The sequence below is a fragment of the Varroa jacobsoni genome, unplaced genomic scaffold (assembly GCF_002532875.2).
Source record: "Varroa jacobsoni isolate VJ856 unplaced genomic scaffold, vjacob_1.0 scaffold_812, whole genome shotgun sequence".
Taxonomy (NCBI): Eukaryota; Metazoa; Arthropoda; class Arachnida; order Mesostigmata; family Varroidae; genus Varroa; species Varroa jacobsoni.
Window position 1 is genome coordinate 191,639 of NW_019213714.1, and position 17,785 is coordinate 209,423.

General features: G+C 37.8%; 1 protein-coding gene across 3 annotated transcripts in view; it reads right to left on the reverse strand.

The window, feature by feature from the left end:
* Cht8 (Chitinase 8) overlaps positions 1-13,629 on the reverse strand; it is a 19,863-nt gene extending 6,234 nt beyond the window's left edge. The window contains exon 1 of one of the 3 annotated variants that reach the window (XM_022839573.2): positions 13,481-13,629. The gene's annotated coding sequence lies outside the window, so the exon portion shown is untranslated. Of the gene's footprint in view, positions 1-12,787; positions 12,805-13,121; positions 13,432-13,480 lie in introns of those variants that run through there. The other 2 variants (XM_022839574.2, XM_086969909.1) reach the window with 2 other exon arrangements.
* Between the last annotated feature and the right edge of the window lie 4,156 nt (positions 13,630-17,785).

Below are 17,785 nucleotides of genomic sequence, written 5' to 3' on the forward strand. Positions count from 1 at the left end.
ATGGAATACAGAGCAATAACGGACAATTTAATTGTTAAAGAATGTCATGAAACCCTACTTTTACAGATCCTGATTAATAAATGAAATTCGAGATTAATAAATAAATTTGCTGTTTTTGAAAAATTTATGCATAATGGTTATGAAAAACATATATTAATTACTTCAAAGCCCCTGTGAGGACAGCTTAACTAAACCTTTGAACTTAATAAAAACATGCTGTAGTTTTCCTCCAGGTTATGTTCGGTAATTAAGTTGATACCTCCTCTTTAGAAATTGAGCGACCTATGATGGCAGCGCGTTTATAAACAATGGACAATTTACACGGCTTAATTTATACAGGGATTTACTATACGATGTTTCTTTTTAAAAAGTAATAATTCTAACCCCTAAATAGCCAAGGCAACTGTTTTGATGCGTTTCATTTATTAACTTGAATAAATGAAAAAAAAGTAAAATTCTATTTGCTACGGCACCTTTTACTTCAAAGAACGATTGGCAAACTTAATTGACATTTTATTTTGTAGATGGCGCAAATTATTCATGAGTAGCTCTACGTAGTGTGTCATTTATGAGATATTTACGCTTAAAAGCTTCCACAATAGAAGGTTGCAACAGTATTTCTTTGAGGGTCTTCATGCTTAATCTAACTCTGGGCGTCTGCTGACACTAGACCCAAATGTGCTGGCTTACATTCGACATGTGTGTTCTATGGCCACTATGTGGCGCTCCATTCAGTTTCATGAACCATAATATTGAACAAAAAATTGCCGTAGAACATCACGATTGTCCCGGGAATACGTTACCTGAACTATCGGCCTTCTTTAGGCACAATTTTTGGTCCACGTTTTTTTTTTTAACCTTAATGTAGGTCACGCACTGCGTGTATTGCAAGATTTGGGGTATTATTGCGTGTGTATACATTTCTAACGCTAACACTTTTACGCTTCGTATCGGAGCTAGGGCTCCATAATCAAACGATACGATTTATAGTAATTTGTCGCTTTTTGCAATGAAAACATATTAATATTGAGCTGGCCTGTCGAGTATGTGTCTATATAAATATTTAAAAAAAAAAAAATGGAATGTCGAAAATAATGCGACAGCGTAGTGCCCACTTTGAATTTCTTCTTTAATCCGAGCTATTTTGACTGAAAAGCCTAAATTCGCCACGTTTTCGAAAATAATAATTACTAATCTTTTTTTGACGCTGATGCTTGGTCACGTCTTATTATAAAGACACGAGGAAAAAGTGGGAAAAATTATTTTTGGGAAATATTGAAGTTTGATTGCTGTTCCATATAGCGGTGTAGCTGGCTCACAAAGCACTTACGCAGAACCAAGCCTTTTCTCCAAAAATGGTATTCACTTTCAGCTTAACAAGAACAAGAATTTACAACAAACAAAAAAAATACAAATCACAACATGAACGAAGATCTGGAGTAGTCGCCATAGCCGGCGACATGTTATCGTAGACTGCTGCAGCTCTTCAACGCGAAAGCTATTTGTAGAGCGGAGCTTTGAAATAAAGTAAAAGTGTCAACTTCCGTAATTTCGGCCTTCCTTTTTAAAAATTTATTGAATTTCTTCTTATCTAATCGTTCAGGCGGTAGTATATTTTACGACGTAAAACTGATATCGTGACGACAACGAATGGGCGGAACTCGCTACTGGCAGAAACGCAGTCGGGGCAACGTGTGTTATCTTTTTAATTGTTGCCTGTTTTAAAGCAACGTTGCGACAGTAACTACCTGGCTAAGTAACTATCCTTTTGCATACAATATAATAGTACATCTTTATTGGTGATCGATAAATGTTATAAGGTTAGATGTGTCATCAGAAGCAATATTATTGATGGTGGTTATTATTGTTATTTTTTTTTTTATGTGTTACGATTAGAATGGGATGCCAAAGCCCAGAGCAGTATTAACATTTCGGCACTATTCTGAAACGTGAAGACGGAACTCAATCCTTAATAATAAAACACCGAAAATGAAATTAGAAATGCTGTTCAACACATGCTGATGGACAACAGCAGTTAGGTCCATGTCAAGGTTTAAATGTCAATGCAAAAGGCAATGTCTAGGCTACGATATTGACCTTTCAAAGTGTATCCGACTTTTCCGGTTTAGACACATCTTGATTAAGTAAAAGAAAGGACTAAATTATGCTGCTTTCTTAATAACGTCGAGATGAGTATTTCGTCACGTTCACGTCACTCTGCAATCATACCGCCTCGGTGTCCGTTCTACATTAGGCCTGCCGGAAGGACGTTATTATAAAAATCGAAGTGGTGTAGGATCGAATGTAAGCGAGAGCACATTTCGTCTTGTGCTGGGGACCAGTGGTCTCATCGAAAATCTAATGTCGATGCCGGGCAGAATACTTGAAACATTTGGTTTTTGGGGACTCTCTTATTACCACCTATAATGTATGAACTATGTCTTTAGTAAGGGCCCTTTCAAAAGTAAATAGGCAACGCACATAGGGTCCCTTGCTTTTTCGGTTAATAGAACCCCTCGTGTGTATATGCAGTCTAAAATGTTTGTTCCTAAGGTGATTAAACATCTATGTCAAGTTCTTTTAATCAATTCGAAGAACGTGCATTTTTGAGATCGGAATAAGACACTCTGTTAATGCCTTAAAGAAATCTGAGCATAAAAGAACGTGTCGTTCTCACTTCAACTACAATGCCCAGACACGGATAATTCCTACAATCTATGTAGGACGCAAACAGGACTCTCGGTGACGTACAGCTGGTTCTCGTCTAGGTATTTTTTTAGTAGGACAGTCGATTAAAGGTACAATAATCGATTACTGTCTTTTCGGAATCATCTTTACGTACCATCAGCCCTTAGGCCATTGGCTTGTAGTTGTCAACACCCGTTTAAGGGCTTTTGTTGTGTAAGTTTCGAAGGCTTGGCTAGATCATTCATAAGCTGATCTAAGAGTAATTTCGCAATTGGAATAAATTATAAAAAAGAAAAAAAAAAACTTTTTTTTTTTTATAATTTTCCCAGCCGTAGAATGAGCCGAAGCAAAATCACTTATAATTGATTGGTAGATCTGTAAAGATCTTATATTTTTCTACTAGTTGGTCTACTTGTTTTTTTTAGTGGATCTGTCCTGTCAGTGTCAAGTACGCGTTAATTTTCACACCCCAGTTCATCTTTTGAGCTTCAAGCTTTGTTAATTTTATTAACAGCTTTTATCAGGCACATGTGACGAAAATCGTCTCGTGTTGACTGGTTTAATTTCAGTCTGTGCTTTTCTTAGCTGCTTATTTTGGATTTCCTCTGCGTAAAGAATAGATAGTAGTGTGACATAATGATAATGCATATATAGAAGGTAACAATAGTAGACTGCGTCGATGGCATCGCGTATATGAGTGGTGTATCTGTTCCTATTCCTTTACTCGACCTAATTTATACGAAATTAAAAGTAGCTTTTTTCACTCACTTACACAATAAAATGATACCCACTATAGTGATATCAATTTTCAGAGACAGTCATAACAAAACATTTAGATTTATTTATAGAAATTAATACGCTTTAGTTTGAACACTCTCGTTGCGAGGATAGATGGTATAACGTGGTAGTTATCAAATTTTACTACTAAACACAGAAAACATGCAGTGGTCTTGGAAGTTTGTAGAGCGTAGCCGCTCGATCAGTCGATCTTAAGGAATCTAACGTTATAAAAAAATCACTGAACCCTATGAATCTATATCAAGACGGCACACTTTTCTCCCACTGTCACAAAAACTCTTCCAAAGAAGATGTACCCACGCTTGACTCGATTCTAGAGTGTTAGCACGCTGATAATTGACGAACATTTCATCTAAAAATTTACCTAAATTAATTAATTTACTAAAAATTTAGAGCTAGTTATTACAAAGCAACACAAACAAAATGAAAATGTTTGTTATTAAAAAACAATTAATTGAGACCAGCTTAATGCGCTATCCGAATTCGCGTACGTGGAGAATATGTGCGATCTATTTGCCTGCCTAAACAACGATGATCGACGTGCTGCTTCCTAAATCCAAACGTTTATAAGACAGCATCTGAACATTTATACTTTGGTTTCATCACGGCGTGGATCGTTGACAGTGGTAATGCATGACCAATTTTACCAAGCCAATATGATAAGTAAGTCCAACGATATATACGTGCGTGCATGGGTGTCGTAACACGTAGGTCAAAGCGCGTACCGCCTAGCCAGCGTCTCGCAAGATTTGACATATATTTTAGCAATAATGATGTGTAAATGGCGAATATATTTGATCGATTTCAAAATTAACAGTTCCTTAATGAACAGGCCAATCGATACTATAGACTACAGAATGAATCGTTGTATATTTCGGTGTAATAGCCGGATGTTCTTGTAATGTAGCTACTTAGTCCTTATCTAGGATACGTTATCTCGATATGTTATATCAAAACCGATTTATACAGGTCATCACCACGTATTTAATTGGCGAACCACACAGTGTTGCTACTTGATGACGGTGCTTCCCATTTCGCTTTGCCACTAGACGGGAGCGTAAATACAGTGAGCCGAGTAAAGTGAATAAAATAGCGATGTTTATTGTATATATATATATATATATCAGAAAATTAAAAAGCTAAAAGCTACTTGTGAAAAACAATTGGAAAAAATAAGAATATAATGATCCTGATCTACTGGTTGCATTTGTACGTATGCATGCCTCCTTGATATATTAGAGCACATTGGTGACATCTCTTTTTAACAATATGATTCCCTAGAATAGCAGAAAATACTCACAAACTTGGCGATTATTATATGCTGCAACTTAAGGCCGCAGGTACATTCTACAGCTCCATCATTTTTCCTAAGTTTCCCGTCCTTTTCCTTATGCTGAATACCTTTATATTGCCTTGTACGGCTGAAGCTGACCTTTTAAAAATACCAGTTTATAGAAAATGCCTACATTCATGCATGGAAAGGTGATGAAAGAAAAAGTAAGATCCAGAGAACATGGACATTAATATATATATTTGATCGGCTATAGTCACTAGGTGGAGTGTCCGAAACAGCCGAGAAAATTCGCCTACTTTTTCTGGGTAAGAAAACAATGTGCAGATTTTTGTATATTCATATTGCCACCTATCTTTCATCATAGTCTACTTTTTAGCAGCGAGGAATCGACTCTTTGGTCGGCTTGTATCCATCAAGAGCCGATTTGTGAATTCGGAGATACAGGTTCAGCAGCCTTGGGAAAGGCAAATTAAGCCTCTGCGTACGATCGAATTTAGTGTCGGTTATATGGGATTACTGCGCTTGCCGCTAAGAGTGCGAACCGACGTGAGTAAGTACCAGGAAAAACTATGGCGATGTATCTTTAATGAAACAGAGATCACTGTGCTGTTAAAGGGAGTGTCTACACGCCTTTCAATTTGGCTAACTTGAAATCTATCGCTGCAGGTTTTGGATAAAAACCTTGTTCCATACCTCGTAAAAGTTATGTAGAACCTTTCAGAGATAGCAGGCAGCACGCGTTCTGTAGTGTCATGCCATCCCGCGGGACGGGACGAAGGCACACGCTTCACATTTATCATTTTTCAAAAAATGCAGTAGGCTATTTATTCCACTTTGTCCTTGTCAAGCAAACAAGAAAGAACATCTTTGAAGTTAAAATTCCCTATACGGAACTTTCCAGCCCATGCTTCCAGCGTGTGAATCGACGCAGGTGTCTCATCAAAGGCAGCACGAATTTGGACAAACGTATTCACCGTGTCGTTTCCGGACTTGAACCCACAAAAAAAACAAATATCTGACGTTGTCTTTTCGTGTCTGTCACTGCTAAAGGGCTACTAATGACGATACGATTTGAAAGCTCACAAGAATTTTCGGTGTCTATATATATATATATCAGGAGTTTCAGGCGTATTGCTAAAGTCATTTACTCGGCGAAACTAGTTAGTTACGCGTTAATTTCCTGCTGAAAAATGACAAAATTAGGGTTTTATGCCGATATCTACAACTACCTATTCGTCCTAAATGCGTACAATGCAGTGAGATTTTATAACCTCGTTTTAAAAAACACACAAAATCGATTGAGGGCTAGCGTAGTCAAGCGCTCTAGAACTGATGTCTACTTTCAGCAGATACGTATGCATACTGAGGTTGTAATTATGCAGGGTAGCATCTGCGTCGGCAAAAAAGTCGAGCAAATGGAAACTAGTTACTTCGTGCATGCTTTTACAGCGTAGAACGGACGGGTATACTAAAAATTAAGCGTTGGTTCTGCGATGTTTGTCTTCTCATCTTAGTGCTTTTGGAAGAAATTGATTCTTATACCCTGAGTGACCAGGATACTCTCCTTTGCAATTTTTATAACTAACAACAATGAAAAAATGATATATTTGAAACTTATTTATACTGCAATATTCGTATTTTACATATACGAACCTGACTTGGCCTGTATATAAAATAAGTGACCGCAGTTAGGTAACTAGACGGAGTACCTTACAGAAGGCCAACAGCGAAATAGATCAACGTCATCGTTACAGAAAAGTCCGTTCCTCGTCTTTTTTGGTTACTATTCTATGTACGCTTTGTTTATTACAAACTAGATTCGGCATTATATCGTCTTATTTTTTTTGGGCGGGCGCGTTCAGTGTATAGTGCATCAGTTGCGCGCTATCCAGTTTTTCGCTGCCTCGGTTGATCGAAGTTATTATATTCCAAAGCTAAATATCTTTGCCTAAAATGCCATCGGAAATCTATAGACCTAACTTATATTTTGCGCCTGGCCGTTTGATTTAATTTAAAAAAAAAAACTATATCTTGGGACCAATTAATAAAGTGAACATAATACTTTGTCGATCTCGTTTAAAGCTTTGTAAGATGAATAGCCAATATTTACTTTTTTTGCTATTTTTTTTTCTATTTTTGAACAGTCGAAATACATTTACGTGTAAATAGAGAGTAAGCTGTTCTTTACTCGTCAAGAGGCGTACTCATTCGTTCACATAAGGTACGTATCTTAGGAAACGTTGGTCGAGAGATTGTGCAGCATTTTTTCATAGGCGTATTAGTCTAACACTGTGCGTGGCAATTTCTAGATGCTAAAATGTTTACATAATGTGAAATAGGGAGCTTATATAGAATCGTAGGAGACTGCTCGAAAACTCATTGAAATTAAGCCTTGTGATGCGATTTGTTTGATTTGTTTGTCTTTGCCTCAAATGACGTCCTAGGCCAGCATATTATATATACATTATTTAATATACTCCATCATAACGATACTACGTGCACCTCATAATTTTCAGTAGCTCGAATTTATTGGTCGTCAAAGGGTAGGACATAGGATATATTATACTAACCAGTATCTATTCAACAGTACAGATTACCATTTTGTACGGAACCTGCCAGCTATTTCTGTGTTTGGTGCATTACACAAGAGTATCTTTGCAATCGGAAAGCACCACCATGGTGCATACTATTACTACCGTTACATTACATACTACCGCTTTAGGGAACTATCAGTATTACTGCTCTATCTACCAACGCTTCATGGAACTTAAAGGTAGAAAGATTTGCCCCTGTCGATTAGAACGGATTTATGAGATAAATTGGTGAACACTGTGTTGTGCGAACTCTAACTACTGGGAATATGTAAAACTAGACTTAATTTGGACGTTTTTTACAGTAAATAGCTTTAACCTAAGCTTTGCAAAGAGGAACTGTATATTCCCGAAAAAATTGGTAGTAGTCCATCATCTCTAATTTTTGTCAGATTGCAATCGTGCCGCCCTGACAGGTATGTTATTGACCTAAATTGACACACATAATTTGCCTGCATTACTGGTAAAAACAATGGAAGATAACGGTGCTATATACATGTGATCAAGTTGTAAACGTATGACTTGGTACGTACATACATACACACACGTGCCTCCTACACGAAACAGCTGCACATATATGGTTGGCAAAATCCAAACTGTTCAGGAATAAACGCAATATCTTGAAATTAAGTGACTTTTCGAACACATGCCCTGAACACCGCTTTTGGATATGGCACTATGCTAATACTGCTATATTTGACGTTGGGAAATCGAGCGAAGTCGTTGACGGAAGCTCCGACTAGAAGGGCTAGGCTTTACAAAATTTATTACTATAAAATATTTGCTTTTCTTTTACGACTATGTTTCCAATCATCCTTAGTCGATTTTTCAATTAAACGAGTTGCGAATTTGTGGCTGTGATTTGCCATAACGAGTTATCTGACAGGTGTCCTTAATGATCAAGCGTAACCTGAATTAACTGTTCCCCGGGGGCCAAACTACGTAGGGAGGAGACAGGGATTGGGTGTGTCACGAAACAGGCGGAGCTGTAGTAGCTCGTGTTCGTTCAGATGTATCGGCGAAATGGCGGATTGCTTCGTTTTTGAATAGAGGACTCGTTGGGAACAACGAATGCGGGATAGTTAAGGGTGGAAATATTCTGGCGTACTGCGCTGGCGACAACAACAACTATGGATAAGCGAGAAGAACAACAGACAACTGAAAAGGACAACGATTTAGACAAGAACATCAACAACAACAGGCTACACTGTACAGACCACCGCTCTCTTATAGGGCCCCTTTACCCCCTTCTTCGCATAGTGGCTGTGGGATTGATATCCTGGCTTGCCTCGCTGTGCTGCGTAAACGATTATGGAGCTCTTCAACTGGAACGCTATCTTCCTGCTAATGGGTTGACTACTGCACCGCGAAGTCCAGGGTAATAACTAACGGCTAGGTTAGCATTAGGTCAGACAGAACTATCATCGTTTAGTACGTCTATTTGTGCAACAATATGTTATACCTTCGTGATGGAAAGAAGTACAAGCTATGGTAAAGTGGTTATGGATAGTATCCTATATTGTCCGTAACTGATAAAAGTTAACGTACGGTGACTTTGAAGAATGTTCAGCACGTTCATTTGAGAAACAGATGTGTGTTGGGTTAATAGAACAGGATTTATTCGCCCAGTAGTGATTCACCAAGGGCCCGTTTATCCTACCCATATGCAATGCATGTAGAACGCATAGATAAAGATGCCCAAAAAAGGTTTTTCCGACGCGGCATCTGCTAGTTTGGTGATAGTAATTGTGTCTAGTGTGTTATGATCCTATGCCCATCCTTCATATTATTGCTAACGGTAATTTGAAAAAATGTGTCGAATTTTTTAGCTGCCTCTAGATCGTTAAGGGATTAGTTTTTTCTATAAGCAAGGGACTTTCTTCGTACGTCTGTTTAAAATGAGAAAAACACAGGGCGGGAAAAGGATTTATAATAAGGTCAAATAGCAGTTTTTTGTAGGCTATTTCCTGTTTAATTACAAATTTATTTTCATTTGACTGCAAACAAATCCTTCTATTTACCTGCATATACTTTCGAAAATCAATATTTCCTCTTGAAATATCCAGTTATATCGACTTAAAAATAACTAGATTAGTAACAACCATAAGCGGTTGGTGTCTCTTAAATGTTTGCTATCATCGACCATGTATTACGAAGAGTAATTTTTCTTGAAGTATTTCTCATACGAAATTGTTGTTTAGATAGGCTTTATAGTGAAACATTTTAGGACATGTATATAGGTAGCACAGAGCGAAACAATCACATAGTTTATTCAAACGAGAAACACGAAGTTCTCCTCGTTTATTAAAGGCATTTTACTGCTGAATCCGCCTAGATGTTTTTACAGAGAAATTGAAACAGGGATCGATGATATCAACAACCGGTGATCATATAATGCAAAGAACCGCTTCGTCCTTAGTATTAATGGCTGCCCTTAAATATGTATACGTGCGAAACATGCATGTAAATGTATTCTTTAGTTCTTTAAACCTTATGGGAGATCTAGTTTGGCAAATATTTTTTAAAACTTAGAATCAACCAACCATTTTAGCGGGAATGTAAGCATGATATTAAAATTACCCTTTTAGGCTTGCAATGAACCGACACTGAAAATATCTGTAACAGAAACTGCATTTAATTTACATTAAGTTTATCTGCAACTATGGTCAGTAATTGCAGCTAGTCGACCTTTCTAATGAGTATAATTTGGAAACATACCCGATACCACACAAATCCTTTTCAGGACAGGCAAAATTTAATGTTGGGAGTTGTATACGCTTACGAACGGGTACGCTTAATTTGCTTGGAATCAGAGCATCGAAACGGTAAAATCATAATATTTTTGGTCCTATTTGGTAGTAATACGCTTAATGACCGAATTCAGGAACTAACGAATATCAGGAAGATATTCCACTCAACTAACATGGAAATAGTTCTTGTCCTGAAACAGGATGATATAGTGGATATCCACTAGGAGGTTACTTGAAATAGAAAAAGGTCCTGCGATTTTTATTGAGGTGGTGTTAGGAGCGAGAGTTTTAAATAAACGAGGATCCTAAATGCATATAAATCTAATGAGTGCCAACTACACTAGTCAAATTGTTGCCCCTATTAGGAGGAGATTAGTCATTTGCAGCGGATTTGTTGTTCTTTTACTGCTTATTTTAATGTTTATTGTTTTTACTGATTAGTTTGAATGGAAGCTTCAATAAATTGAAGAAGATAACTTTGTTTCTAGCTATTAATGTATCGTAAATTATTAAATTAATGCAGTTGTAATTTCCATTATTACACTGAACTTCGTCTAAACCGTACAAGCAAGTATTTTTCTGAATGTTTTTCTTCAAGTTAAACTGCGATCTGCCCTTCAAAGGCGAATAGATGAGACAAATGTTTCTCTCTAAAAAACCTTCTGTTAACGATCCTAATATGAGGCGCACGCATCAGGTCCACCCTTTTTCCGGTGGAATAATAAGGGAGATACGTTCGGGCACCAACGTTTGGACAAACGGCAAAACAAATGAATTTTTCCAGCAAAACTTTCTTCATATAGAAAGCATCGCCCTCAACTCAACACCTTTTCCTTCATTACAACAAGGTTCCGATGAAGCCTGTTAAACGTGATTGTTTTCCTGGCTTACAACAACAAGTCTGCGAATTAGATAAGTTAGGCTTCTTTAAGAATTATTCTCGGAACATGTGACGTTTGAATACTCGATCTGGTCTAAGTCTACCATAAAAGCTTTCAACGTATACAAGAAGCAGGAAAGCCGTTTCGGAGAGGTAAAATTTCGTCGTTTAGTAAAATTCTTCGTAGGAGCTGCGAGTCAATATCGGAAGTGTTGTTTTCGATAAAAAGTTCAAGGTGTGCACGGATCCAAGCACAGAGCATGACGATAACTAAAACATTGCCTTTGTGTTAACAGGAAAAAATTCTATCAGTTGGACATACTACCTGATAAACGCGTGTCTCAGAACCTTTAGATACTCTATTAATCTCTATTACATCGTCCCAGACATGGTTAGGTAAAAAAAAGATATCTGACGACTAGTGTAAATAGGTAGAGAAAATACGTGCGGGGTATCTCAAGCAACAACATGTCCATGTAGCTCACGCTACTTCCTTCACACATTTCTTAGTATAAAAATACAATTGTGGAAAGCTTTAGCTAGCGCTTAGGTTTTTAACTTGTGTTGTTGTGGTTCGGCATAACGTAGGTGCGCTAACTGGAAGCACGCTATGCTTTTTGTTCTGCATGGTATAATTATGATCATGCGTAATAGTATCGTTTGGTGGGATCGAATCCTACAAAGAGCAATTGAGTAGTTTTTCTTTTTTGCTCAACTGACTTTCCTATTGTTCTCCAAGCGAACTATTTTCGTCCCTAGTTTTCTATTGCCTCTAGATGTTGAACTCTTTTGTATGTCTATGAGTCACATTTTAGCTGGTAATTTACTGCCCAAGCTCGACGCATGTTGTCGCTGCTTAGCTGGTTAAACAAACCTTTTTTTCTGAAAAAAATCAAAAGAGACATACTCAACGTATTTTGTAGGTGTGTCGTGTCGTGTCATGCCATATCAGCGCGTCCTACACAGATCGTAGTACCACAGCTTAAGAGGGTTTGAGTCTTAAGAGGAAGTCTCAGGGGACGCGTGATTGTTGTTGATCTTGTCTACATAAGCACACATGAAAGCCTGTTCGCATTCATCAAACATTTACAGGCACAGCAGTAGTCTTCTTTAGTATCTCAAGCAACATCAATTCATAAGTTGTGTTTCCTGCTTTGAGTTTCACTCCAGATTTTATTCTGGTCGACAACTATGAAGCAGCATGGAACGCTGAGATCATTTACCCTAAACGCACACGTAGCTGAGACAGAATAGGAGAAGTATCTACGGAGTACTAGAGAAGTGTATACGATTAAAGTTTGGTGTTGTTTCACAGTGTCGAAAAGCCAGATGCTGCTATTTAGAATTTTGCACTAGCAAAGTAGAAGAGGTACCGTCATTTTGTGCGTGGATTAGAAAAATAACCTATTAGACGTTCGCTGTAGGGTTATTTAAAATAAAATAGCTTTGCTCTCAGCCTCCAAGCTATATGAAGTAGCGCAGAATCGTTTGAGACGAACCCCGTTCCAATGCGTCTAAAAATTACAGGTATATAATCCGAACTGTAGAACTAAGGTATCGCAAAATTTTGATTCGATATAACGATACATGTGATTGATGATCATTTATTGAGCATTTTGCGATGGACGTCTCCAAAATCTCTGCAATGGCGAAATACTATCCCATGTGTATTTGCTAAACTCAAAACCTAAACTAGGTATTCTAGGAATATTAACGATATTCCTCGATTTTTGCGTCCTTTAAATATCACTCTATATTCTAACTACGGCGCAATTAAGGTACGAACTGATTATAGCAGTCGATGAAGATGTAACGACAGTACCGCTCGCAATGGGGAGGCTTTCCGGTCTCTTAATTGAGGTAGGGTCCAACACTAGCGGTCTACAGAATGACAAATGAACCATAACAACCAAAGGGAAATAAACGTACGCGTCACTGATAGCTTCTCCGCCCTCAATAAACATGATTGACCAATAGCAAGCAGTGAAATGGTACGTATCCACGTCTGCTAAAAAGGACATGCTCATTTTTTTTATTATCTATAGCGTTTTTTAGATAAGATATTATCTATATCTATATATATATATATATAGATATATAACAATATATAACCAACCTACCTCAAAATGTGTTTAGTTGTTTAGCAGTAAAGGATCTACATATGAGATCTGCACTATTATGGTCGGTGGTAGGTTCTATCGATTGAATGGACTATCCGAAAATTAATAATCTTCAAGTTTTTACAAAGCATCACTGATGAATACCTTTCTCAAATAGCGGATATGATATTTTACACCAGTGAATAAGCTTATGTACAGCCATCTTGTCATATCAATTATGATCATCTTGAAGACAAAACAGTCTCACATTTTTCTAAGCACAGATCTCAAGTCGTCCCACTCAAAGATAACCATTTCTACGCATACGTTCCTTGACATCGGATTTTTGCCTCTTTGTACGAAATAACACAGGCACTCACCTCACCTGGCAAGCAGGTAACGATCGTAACAACATCTAGTACCTGAAAATCATGGTTTGAATCACCAGGAAAAGTTTAACAGACGTGAGTCTGGTAAAGCCAATTTATAGCAGCATAATGGCTGCTTCCGTGTGTTGGACAGGTGCCAACACAAGCGATAGGGGAGTAAGTGGGAAAATTATATAGGGTGCAAACAGACGCTTTCTAAGTAGTTCACGTTAAGCTACAGTCGACTGCCAATACTTATCATAATCTCTAGTGAATAATACATATCTGTGTTTGCTTAACGTGTACGAGATAGAAACCTACTATCAGTTCTCTTATATCTGTTTCCCTTTGTCAAAAAAGAATACTGGTCTCTCGGGCAAATATTATTATTATAGATAAAATATTCCAAAGTTTATATGTTCGTATCCGTGGTTAGAAGGGAGATATAAGGCAATGTGTCAATCCATTTTCAATTTGTAGATCGACCCATGTGATAGTAAACACAAGCAAATATTTGTAGCTTATTACCCCAAAGATAGTTGAGCTTGTAGCGAAGAACGGGTAGCAGAAAAACGTATTATATCCGTTGTCAAAGGTAAGTGTAAAAATTAGATAAATGTTCGTGCACTAAATAGAAATTTCGAATGAGAGAAGGATAATGTACATTTTTCGAAAGTTTTATTAAAGCTCTCGAGCAAGTTTCGCCCATATCTGCATGCGCGTCCCTTTAAGTGTGTTGTTAGGATAACCACAACTATTGGGCATGTTGTCACACTTATCCACATCTCAGCGTTGGCAGAAATTATAACTAGGAAAACAAGCTAGGATGAAAGATAAGAAGCTAATGGACATAAAGTATTTTATAGGTCTATAGCTATTTGTATGGCCGTTTGATAGGTTTGTTGGAAAAACCTAAAGTGTATTATTTTAGTTTTGAAATATGACAACAGCGGCATGGCTTAATTTGGCAACTTTCCGGCGAAACTGTGTGTTACAGTTCGACAGTCTTCGTATCGATAAAATCTGCAGTAGGTCAGTAACTAGCATTGTCTACTAGTGGTAAATTATTTCCACTTAAAAGTTATTGAAGCTGCCGCAGTGACAGGACGAACAGGAAACGAACTTGATTTTTTCGAAACTATCTGTTTACTGTAATTATGTGTTCTTTGCTTGATTACGGTTTTACCCTCTACATTATTGTTTATCCGGTGCCATATTCGAAATAGTTTCTACCAAGCCATCGGATCTTGCGCAAGAATCTCGGAAGTCTTTGAAGCGGATCCATATTAAAGTTTCTATCAGGTTAATGGAGCTTCAGGGAACCTCTGCGGCCTTCTCCTAACTGCAGGTACCGCTTAGTGTTTAGTAAAGACAACAAAGGTACGTACATCTGCGCATTGGAGTATAAATGTTGGGAAGGATAACATAAGGCTTAGCGATGTTCATCGAGAACGCTCTACGCCACTGTCCTCCCTGTTCTTCCGCAATGGATGCGGAATGTATAAATAGAATTTAGAGCGCGTATAATCTACGTATCGCTCATCTTTCTATGCGCTTTGTGCACTTGTGAAGCTTCTTCTTAGTCAGTGCACTCCTGTGTAAACAAGAAACGCGACCGAAGTGTCTCTCGAAATCATTCATCCTAAATGTAAAGCAGTCCTAAGTAGGTATAAGGCTGCCTCCGTTTTTACTGCAATTGGCCATCCGGACCAATAAAATCGTTGTGAAAGCATATCGGCAAACAATGCTTAACGCCAGTGCTGGGACATAAGTTCAATGGGGGTACATTAGACTTGCATAGTTGTTTAAAAGGAAACAGTATACGATAGACAGAAACTGCTACCCTCAGTGGCTCCATTTTAAATCTCTATCAATGAAATATAGCTATGCTATTGTTTTCGAATGGCTAGAAGCCGTAGAATATTTGCCCATTTGTATCTGTAAATGGTCGTAAAGTGCGCCTTCCACAAATCAATTGTCATGAAATAGATGTGGACGTTTAAGTTAGCGTTTTGGTCATGCATCGCTTGGCAGTAACAGTGATGATTGTTTCTATCAATATTACTATGTGACGACAGATCGGGCTGAACAATTGTTTGAGATCCCAAACGGTACTTGCAGCTTACATTAATATGTGTCTATATATATATAGATCCATTTTCAAAATAAAACATTTGTAGCACTACAGAAGAAGATAACTAGCGTAGTCGTTAAAAAGGAAGAAAGTAAGAAGGGAATCCGATTTACTAGGCTAGTAGAGAACTGAACTTCGTCATATAGTGCGGTGTCTTTTGCCATCGTGTACCACCCGACATTCACTCTACATATCTAGGTTCAGCCTTCCTCTTGGATTGCTTCCTCTACATTTGCTCCTTTGATCAGACCACGCGCGACTCTAACTGCAAATATGGAATCTTGTACATATTCATTATTCATATATGTGTACATGTGGGTCAAGGGTGTGCCCACAGTTGAGTACGAAGGAAGGTTGATCTGGAAAAAATCATTCAAGACCAGCCATAAAAGTGGTAAAAACGATCATCCATCGATCATTGCAGGCTCCGTACAGAAAAGGTCTCTCTAAAACTAGACTTCAGGTTGATCCAACTGAACGCGTTCGTCAGATATTTACTACCCGGTGCACTAAAATAGATACATGAATTATAATACGTTCACGATAGATGAACGCGTTGTAAAGTATTTTGGACAAATAATAATTAACGTTTATTGACGCTGAAATACATAATGACGACAATTTAGGGAGAAAAAGGACGGTTAGTACGGGGTTCGCATCTTCGCAAAGGGGGCTTCAATGATCTGTCTTCTTAAAGCGTAATAGGACAATTGACAATTGGACAGCGCGTAGAAGCCTCGGGCACGCTATCTCGAGTATATAGCAATGTTGTTCGAAGTAAACTATCCATTACAAAAGAGTCCTTAGTTCCATACAGAAATTTGCTTTGATGAAATGATTACGTCATACTTACGGATTACGTGTAGAAATAGTATTTTTTTATACGCTCTGTTTTTAAGACTATATCTGACGAACTTGTTTATGTGTTAAAAGTGTGTGTCACTCCTGATAGTCATATTCATTTAATAAAATCACCATTCATCGAGCTTACATTTTCAGTTCGGGTCTTCAATGACTGACACACAGATTTCAAATGTTCCCTTGTGCGTGAACGCCTTCCTGCCACCGCGATTAAGCAAATCAACGTTGTCCTATCGCGGCTTGTCGACGATCGCCAAATGATGCTTTATATATGGTATCCGACGGGTTAATACATGCGGCCATTCCTGAGCATTTCAAACAGCACTAACGGACTCGCTTAAGCAGTGCAGTTTCTTTCTGACACAACAGTTTCTAAAACATGTAGATAACCTTCTTTAATGATGTTTTCTCCTTTCGCCGGTTCTCCTGCACTTTGGCGGAAAAATTTACTCTTTGCCATAATCAGCATATCCTCTGGATAGTGGGTTAGCCAGCGACGATTTCTATGGTTCATTATTGCATCGAAGGTAAAAGACGGACAATCCCGGTGAGATCTTTTAATTGTATCGTCTTCAGAGCGTATTTCTCTGATGCTTATGGTAAACGACGTGTATTTGAGGTCTTTATGAACAACCCTGATCGATCAATCCTGATCGGAAAAAAACGATTTTTAGGCGGTAGTTACTAAATCCGTACTGTTCTTTCTCCGTCGTGGATTTTCCGTTATGCTGCAATCTGTTTCTGCTTTTGCTGCACCCGCATGCTTATTTGTGAGTCTATTTGGGGTAACACAAGGGTTCCATAGTTTCGGTGAAAGTTCGCTTAGCGCGTAAAAATTAGCAAACAGCTGCCTTTCGCTTATGCTTTGAAAATTACGCGCTGTTATTAGCAATGGTAAGTTTTTTGTTTTATTGTGAAAGCGACCAGCTTTTGTTCTATCCAAAGAAAAATACATACTCATACATAAGAATCCATACTCGTTGTGGCAAACTCAGTCTCAATTTAAGTGCCACATTCTGCATATCATCACTTTCCCTTTAAATCAAATTTTACCTGAATGGATCATTTCGTTAAGTTCTTCTAATTGCAGAAAAAATCTATGGATGTATTGATAATTGTTATGACATTAATTTCTATTTCATTCACCCATTTTTTTGCTATAGTTTGTAAAAGTTAAAAGAAAATTTTTGAAACACATGATTATCCATGTTGTGTGGTCTCGCTTACAGATGTGCTAAGATGTGGATAAGTTAGCCTTACTAAAGTAGTACTAACGATATATGTCCTTATCAACTTTCCAGAAGTAAAAGGCTTTCCTTTCA